The following is a 6,786-nucleotide window of genomic DNA, read 5'->3' as shown; positions in this document are numbered from 1 at the left end:
GAAACAGTCCTGTTTCAATTTAACCACATTTCCTCTCGACAGCAGTGCCTGCAGCAGAGCTCCAAGGCTGTCTGCAGCCCCATGTGCAACCACGCCAAGTATGAGTAGATGAGAACATTATTTCATAGTCTCAGAAAGGGTTTTCAGCTGCTGTTTTGGTATCATGCTACTTGCTCTTAAACAAGGTTGCTGCTGGTGCTTTACAGGAGCAAGGGACTGAGGTGCAATTATGGGAAATAAGGATTCTGGGAATGTGTGACAGGTTTCATCTGCAAGAGGGGGAGCAACTCTGGGAGAAACAGCTTCCTACAAGGTTACGATTAGCTGTACCTCCTGAACTGTTGGTGTTATCTCATCTCTTGACATTTCCTTTAATTATTTGCAATGGCCTTGACATTGTAAACAAGTGCCACGGCATTGTCTCTGCAGCTTGTGTGAGTCAATGTGACGTGTAAACAGTGTTTGGTTTTGGGGACCCGATCTGTTTATATCTTGGGACATAAGATACCTATTTGTCATTGTCACGTCTGCTTTTTGTGCCACGTTCTGGGATGGCGCTCGGCACCGGTATCTGTCGCTGTCTGGATTTCACAAGAGCTCTTGACTCTGGCAGAAAACACGGGAGTGTCAGAGCAGGGGCTGGGATTTCAGGAGGGCGTTAGATAGGGAGCTCTCGTTTGGCTTTCAGCTCCTTTGGGCTTCCATAATTCTCTTCCCAGTTCACAAAGGCTAAGGAAGGAGATGATTCACAACACAACATTCCCAAGACATTGCTTTAATCATGCTAACAGCCATCTTTTACTCGGCATGTTTCAATCTCCAGCCTCCCTGCTGCTTGGAGACACCTTGGTGTGGTTGAGCAATAATAGTAAATATGTGAAGTGTTGAGTTTGAGGTTCACTCGCTGTCTTCTTGATGGCTCTTGTCTGGGTGTGACCCGTGGTCTGGATATGCCACTGTTTAGGGTGGTCCACCGTAGATCCATGAAACCTATTTGTCTAGATGAACTTCCTAAGCGTTATCTTGTTCCTTAAATAGAGAATAAAGCTTGTATCAACATGAATCATAAAGTTGATAAACTGGAATGGTTCCTCTTGGACCTGTCCTCTTGTATTGGGCCAATATTTATCCACACTGTTTCAAAAGGCATATTTGTGCAATAGGCGGAGGTCAAACCTGTAATTACCTGTTAGATTCACTCTGGTAGAGGTGGCTTGTAAAAACACAGCGTGCTTGAAAAGGAAGCTTTTAAACTTGATGTTTTGTGTGCAAGTCTAAAGTTGTGGTTTAAAATTTCAAATTTTATGAGAGTTTTCAGTTGTGCTGAATTCAGGTGCCTTAAGCGAAATCTTATCTGCCGTTTCTTTTCATTTCTGAACTGCAGCAAGGAATTTGGGTTTCTCTTCCAAATGTATCTGCTCGAGATGATCAGAAGCTGAGATTGTGTGCCAAACTTGCCTTGCATTTTAATAAGGAGTTTCTAGCCTAGTCAATAATTAAAGTGGAGCAGGTGCGGTGGGGAAGTTGGGTGTTCCCCAAAAGCTGAACCAAGGCGCTTTTGTAAGTCTCCCTGGGCAGAGCCAAGTGAGTGAAGGATGGTAGGATGCCCTGGCACTGCCTGGATTTATGCAGTAATTTGGAAAAAATGTAACTTCAGACTGAGGAACTCGAGGTGTTGAAGGATAATTTGGCTTATTGATGTGGTGTGCCTGCAAGAAGCCCTTGGGGGTGGCAGAGGAGATGCTAAAATGTTGTGCTGCAGTTTTGTCTTTGGAGATGAAAAGCGAGTGCACTTACAGAGATTTTTTAAATATGTGAAAAAAAGGAAATGAGACCTCTTTACAGAGAAATCTTGCTGCCTTTCTTTTCAGCCAGCGTGTGGGCAGAGAGGCCTTTGGCTCAAGGCATAGTTTGTCATCTTGAAGGATCAGAGGTAGGAAGAGAAATTTGGGATTATAAGTCTTTCAGTGAATCAGAGCAGGGATAGTAGCCTATGGACCTTGACCTATACATTGAGGACTAACTTCTAGAGTTAAATATAGTGCTACCTCTGAGGCTTCATTCCAATTGAATCTTATTTTAGAAGTTTAATATTTACTACTATTCTCGCTGTTAATTTGCAGTCTCCAGTGTAGTGCTTAACAGAGCTTGTCCCATCAGTTTTGCTTAGATCAACTTAATCACAGAATATTAGGGATTGGAAGGGACTTTGAAAGATCATCCAGTCCAACCCCCCTGCCAGAGCAGGAACCTAAATGAGATCACACAGGAAGGTGTCCTCATGGGTCTTGAATGTCTCCAGAGAAGGAGACTCCACACCCTCCCTGGGCAGCCTGTCCCAGGGCTCTGGCACCCTCACTGGAAAGAAGTTTATTCTGAAGTTGAAGCAGAACCTCCTGTGTTCCAGCTCACACCCATTGCCCCTTGTCCTACCATTGGGCATCACTGAGAAGAGCCTGGCTCCATCCTCATGACATTCACCCTTAACTATGCCAAAGGACTCGTTTATTTTGAATAAATAATATCTGTATAAAGCTGTAAAATCTTAAGTTTGTCCAGGAAGGTGGTTAACACAGACAGAGGATATGATATGATTGTCTGCTGCAGCCGCTTGCTTAGCAAGAGCACTGTATACTTGGGCTGTGCCAGTCCTAAAAGCACGTGCTGGGCAGTGGTTTGAAAGGAGGGAGATAATATTTTCCATTTCATAGAATCATAGAATGGTTTGGGTTGGAAGGGACCTTAAAGCTCATCCAGTCCCAACCCCCCTGCCATCAGCAGGGACACCTTCCACTAGACCAGGTTGCTCAAAGCCTCATCCAGCCTGGCCTTCAGCACTTCCAGGGAGGAGCAGCCACAGCTTCTCTGGCCAACCTGGGACACTGTCTCACCACCCTCACAGTGAAGAACATTTGTGCTGAAGCTCTGTTAGTTTTATCATTCTTTATCTCCAGTGGTTTGCAATGGGAAGCCTTAGGTGCTGTTAGTTTCTAGGTTCTCTGAGTATCTTAGTTTTTGCTGCGGGAGAGGGTTAAACAAGAGTTAAGCAAAGTGCCGGGCTTATTTCTTCCCTAAACAATGGAATAATTAATGTAATTTTCTTCTCTGTGTTTTTGCTTAATGTGTTCCTAATAATATAGCTGGAAGTGGCAGATGGGTATCCTGCCTCCGAGTGCTTCACTGTTGGGAATGTGCTGATGCTTTGCTGATGCCTGATGCTTTGCTGGAGTGTTTCCTCTATCTGTGCTTCCTTTGACTTCTGACCAGTATTTCTTTTAATGCTGTTTTAAGGTGCTCCAAAAAAGTAGTTTGTTAGCTTTGGAAGTTCCCTTGCCTCAAGATGGCATAGCCATGAATCACCACTGTGATCAAATTAGCCAAGATGTGACTGAATCTTTAATTTTGTCAAGATTACATTCCTCAGCATTCCCACACTAGTAAACAAGAAAATATTTAGCATATGTTGTAATTACAGTGAATGGAGAGGAGACACTGGAGATGAGACGTTTTCAGTACTGGCAAAAATGTGCTCTTGTTGAAAGTTGCACTTCCTCTGCTGGAAAACAAGGATGGGGGGGATATTTTGGCCTTAAGCTTCTCTTGGCCCCAAGACCTACTATGCAATTTTCTTTAGCCTGATCCTTGTGACAATTAAGTGATGTCTTGTGTTCCAGCCACACGCTGCGATCACACGGCTTTCCAGGAGCGTGTCCTCAGCTTTATTTTCCCTTCCTAATCGTGAGGCTGATGAACGTGCTGTTAGTCAGCTTGTTGGCAGAGGCTGGCAGAGCAATGTTCTTCCTCCAGCTGTACTCCATCCTGGTCAACATCTGGGCTGCTGTAGGACATGAGTGGCTCACCTTCCCCACCACCAGCACATCCATGGTGGCACCAAGACAGTCCCTGGGGTGCTGGGTCTGCTGGCACTTGCTTTCTGAGATGGAGCAGCTGCTCTCGCCGTGCTGACTGGTTGGTGGGGACAAGGGGACTGGAATGCTCTGGGAAATAGGAGTTTCCCCTCTTGGAAATGTCACAGGAAGCATGGAGGAAATCATGTGTTTTAGGAGCGGTTACCTCACTTTCTGTCTCATCTGAACCAGCGCCCTTTCATCAAAGTAGACAGAACCTAAACAATGTGATGCCAGCTGGCTTATAAATAAACCATTTTCCATTTCCACACTGGGTATCAGCCTGGCTTTTAATACCATGTGAGGAGAAGGGAAGAGTGTCACATTGTGTTGGCTTGTGACCTTTCAGATGGGCTACTCAGCTTCCTACCCGCTTGCTTCCCCTTGGTCTTGCTGCCGTAGTTAATAACTCTTCCACATGCTCTTTTTCAGAGCCCAGAAATGGTTACTTTTGTAGGTAGCCAGAGCTGTTACATGTATATAATATATATTTTCATCTTTTCCTTGTTCTGTCAAAGCTGCTGAGGGTTGCTAGCAAACAGATGGTGGTGCAACACATCCAGAGTCATAGAATCACAGACTGGTTTGGATTGGAAGGGACCTTAAAGCTCATCCAGTTCCAACCCCCCTGCCAGCAGCAGGGACACCTTCCACTAGACCAGGTTTTCCTAAAAGCCTCATCCAACCTGGCCTTCAACACTTCCAGGGTGGGAGCATCCACAACTTCCTTGGGCAACCTGTTCCAGTGTCTGACCACCCTCACACCAAATAATTTCTTCCTAATATCTAATCTAAACCTCCCCTCTTTCAGTTTAAACCCATTTCCCCTTGTTTTGTCATTAACTGCCCTTAAGAAAAGTCCTTCCCCAGCTTTCTTGTAGGCCCCTTCAGGTATTGGAAGGTGGTATAAGATCTCGTGGTGCTGCCTGTATTTCTTCTCCCTACCAATCCTTCTGGTGGAATGGTACCGTGGTCCTATATTAGTATTTCAGGTGGGTGCATCTCCAGTAAGGAAAGAGCTTGAAACATCCTGTAGCTACTCTTGACTCTTGCTCTAAAGGAAAACGCCCAGTATCACTGGTTTTAAATAGACAGCTCCGTCTGCATGGATGGGATAATCCAAGAGTCCTTTTTAATGTTCCTGGGGCTGAATCATGGAACATAAATGTCTGAGTCACCTCAGATGAATGCAGTGTTTCACGTCGGTGTGAGCTGAAATGTGAACAACAGTGTCTTTATTAGAGGAGCTAATATTTGTGCTCATTATGGGTTTCATTAGATTTTTAAAGTGAAACAATCCAGAAGAGTTCCTTTTACAATGTATATAAACAGACTATTAACATGTGAATGTCGGGTTTTAATGGAATGCCAGTCAGGATGGAGAGGAAATGAAACTTCAGAGGAGAGTGATGTACCCCGCTTTCTTGGGTGTTTACTCTCCCTGACTGGTCATCTCGTTTTGTTTTAGCCATCTGTCTCTCCTGAAATCCTGGAGAATGTTCATGTCACTGGGATTTCTTAGTTGCTACATTTTTAGAAGGAAATGCGGAAGGGACTCTCAGCTCTATCCCTTTTTGCTTTCCTGTAGAAAGCTCTTTGCTGTTCCAAACTCTTCCTTCTCATAAAGGTCTTCACCTGTCCCTGAGGAGTAAAAGCTTTGCTCTGGTTTCTTCAGCCAAGTCAGATGGTCCTTCTCCATTATTATGGGAATTTTAATCATAGAATCATAGAATGGTTTGGATTGGAAGGGACCTTAAAGCTCATCCAGTTCCAACCCCCCTGCCATCAGCAGGGACACCTTCCACTAGACCAGGTTGCTCAAAGCCTCATCCAACCTGGCTGAGAACACTTCCCGGGTGGGGGCATCTACAACTCCCTTGGGCAACCTTTGTTACTTGTCTTTGCTTCAAACGTGGATTTTCTTTTACCCTGGATGTGCTGTTGGTAGAGCTGAAGCAACCACACTAGATGGGGTGCTGAACGCTGAGTGTCGGAGCTCTGTGCTCTGCACGTGCTGCGGGCAGTTTGCTTTGTCTCCTATTTTTCCCCAGCTGTGAAACAAAGCCCTGTGGATGCAGAGGGTTAGTTAAGAGCACAGTAAGTGTGGCTGCTCTTACACTCTGTCCTTGGGCTAAAATTGAGACAGGAACATTTTTTTGGCATTGTCTCTGCTGGTGCAAAATTTGCACCTTTCTTTCCGGAGATGGAAGTTGAAGGATGGACTGACAAGTTTTTCTGGCCAGGAGTCCACCTTGAAAATAATGATGTTGGTGATGTTGGATTTCTGCTGTTCTCTGCATTTTTTTCAGCCCTTTTCTGGTGGGGTTTTTGTTCTTTCTACCCCAAAGAGGAGAGAGTTGTGACTGATAACAACCAAAAAGGATTTTGCAATTTGAAATGCAGATTTGTATCTCTTTGTTCCTTGAGCACAGCAGCCCCGTGTTTCAGAAGCAAATATTAATGCTTCTGCTACAAACTTTATTACAAGTTCCTTTGCCAAATAGTCTTGTTGTTCTCTTCGTGATGATTTATAAGGCCTGATCAATGATACAGAAATGCGACAGGGCTTTATCATGATTGTTTTTTTCACAACCTAGTGAGTTACTGTGTGACACCAGAGCCTGAGTGCGTGCTCTCGGACTGCAGCTGCTGTGAACTTAAATACATTTGCTTAAACCTCTTTCATTGAAACTGAAGCTGATTTTTCATGTTTTACTAATGTAGAAATCAGGGGGTCAGACATATGATTGTGCTGCTGTGCTTTTAACAACCCTACCATGTGTCATCTGTTCTGCAGCGGAGCTTTGTGCGCTCCTAATTCACAGCAAATGCAAGATAAAATGCAATGGCTTTGCTCTCCTTGGAAGTCAGGTGAGTC

Source organism: Antrostomus carolinensis, unplaced genomic scaffold (assembly GCF_000700745.2).
Source record: "Antrostomus carolinensis isolate BGI_N321 unplaced genomic scaffold, ASM70074v2 scaffold37012, whole genome shotgun sequence".
Classification (NCBI taxonomy): domain Eukaryota; kingdom Metazoa; phylum Chordata; class Aves; order Caprimulgiformes; family Caprimulgidae; genus Antrostomus; species Antrostomus carolinensis.
The sequence above is the reverse complement of the archived record's forward strand: the minus strand, read 5'-3'. Positions refer to the sequence as shown.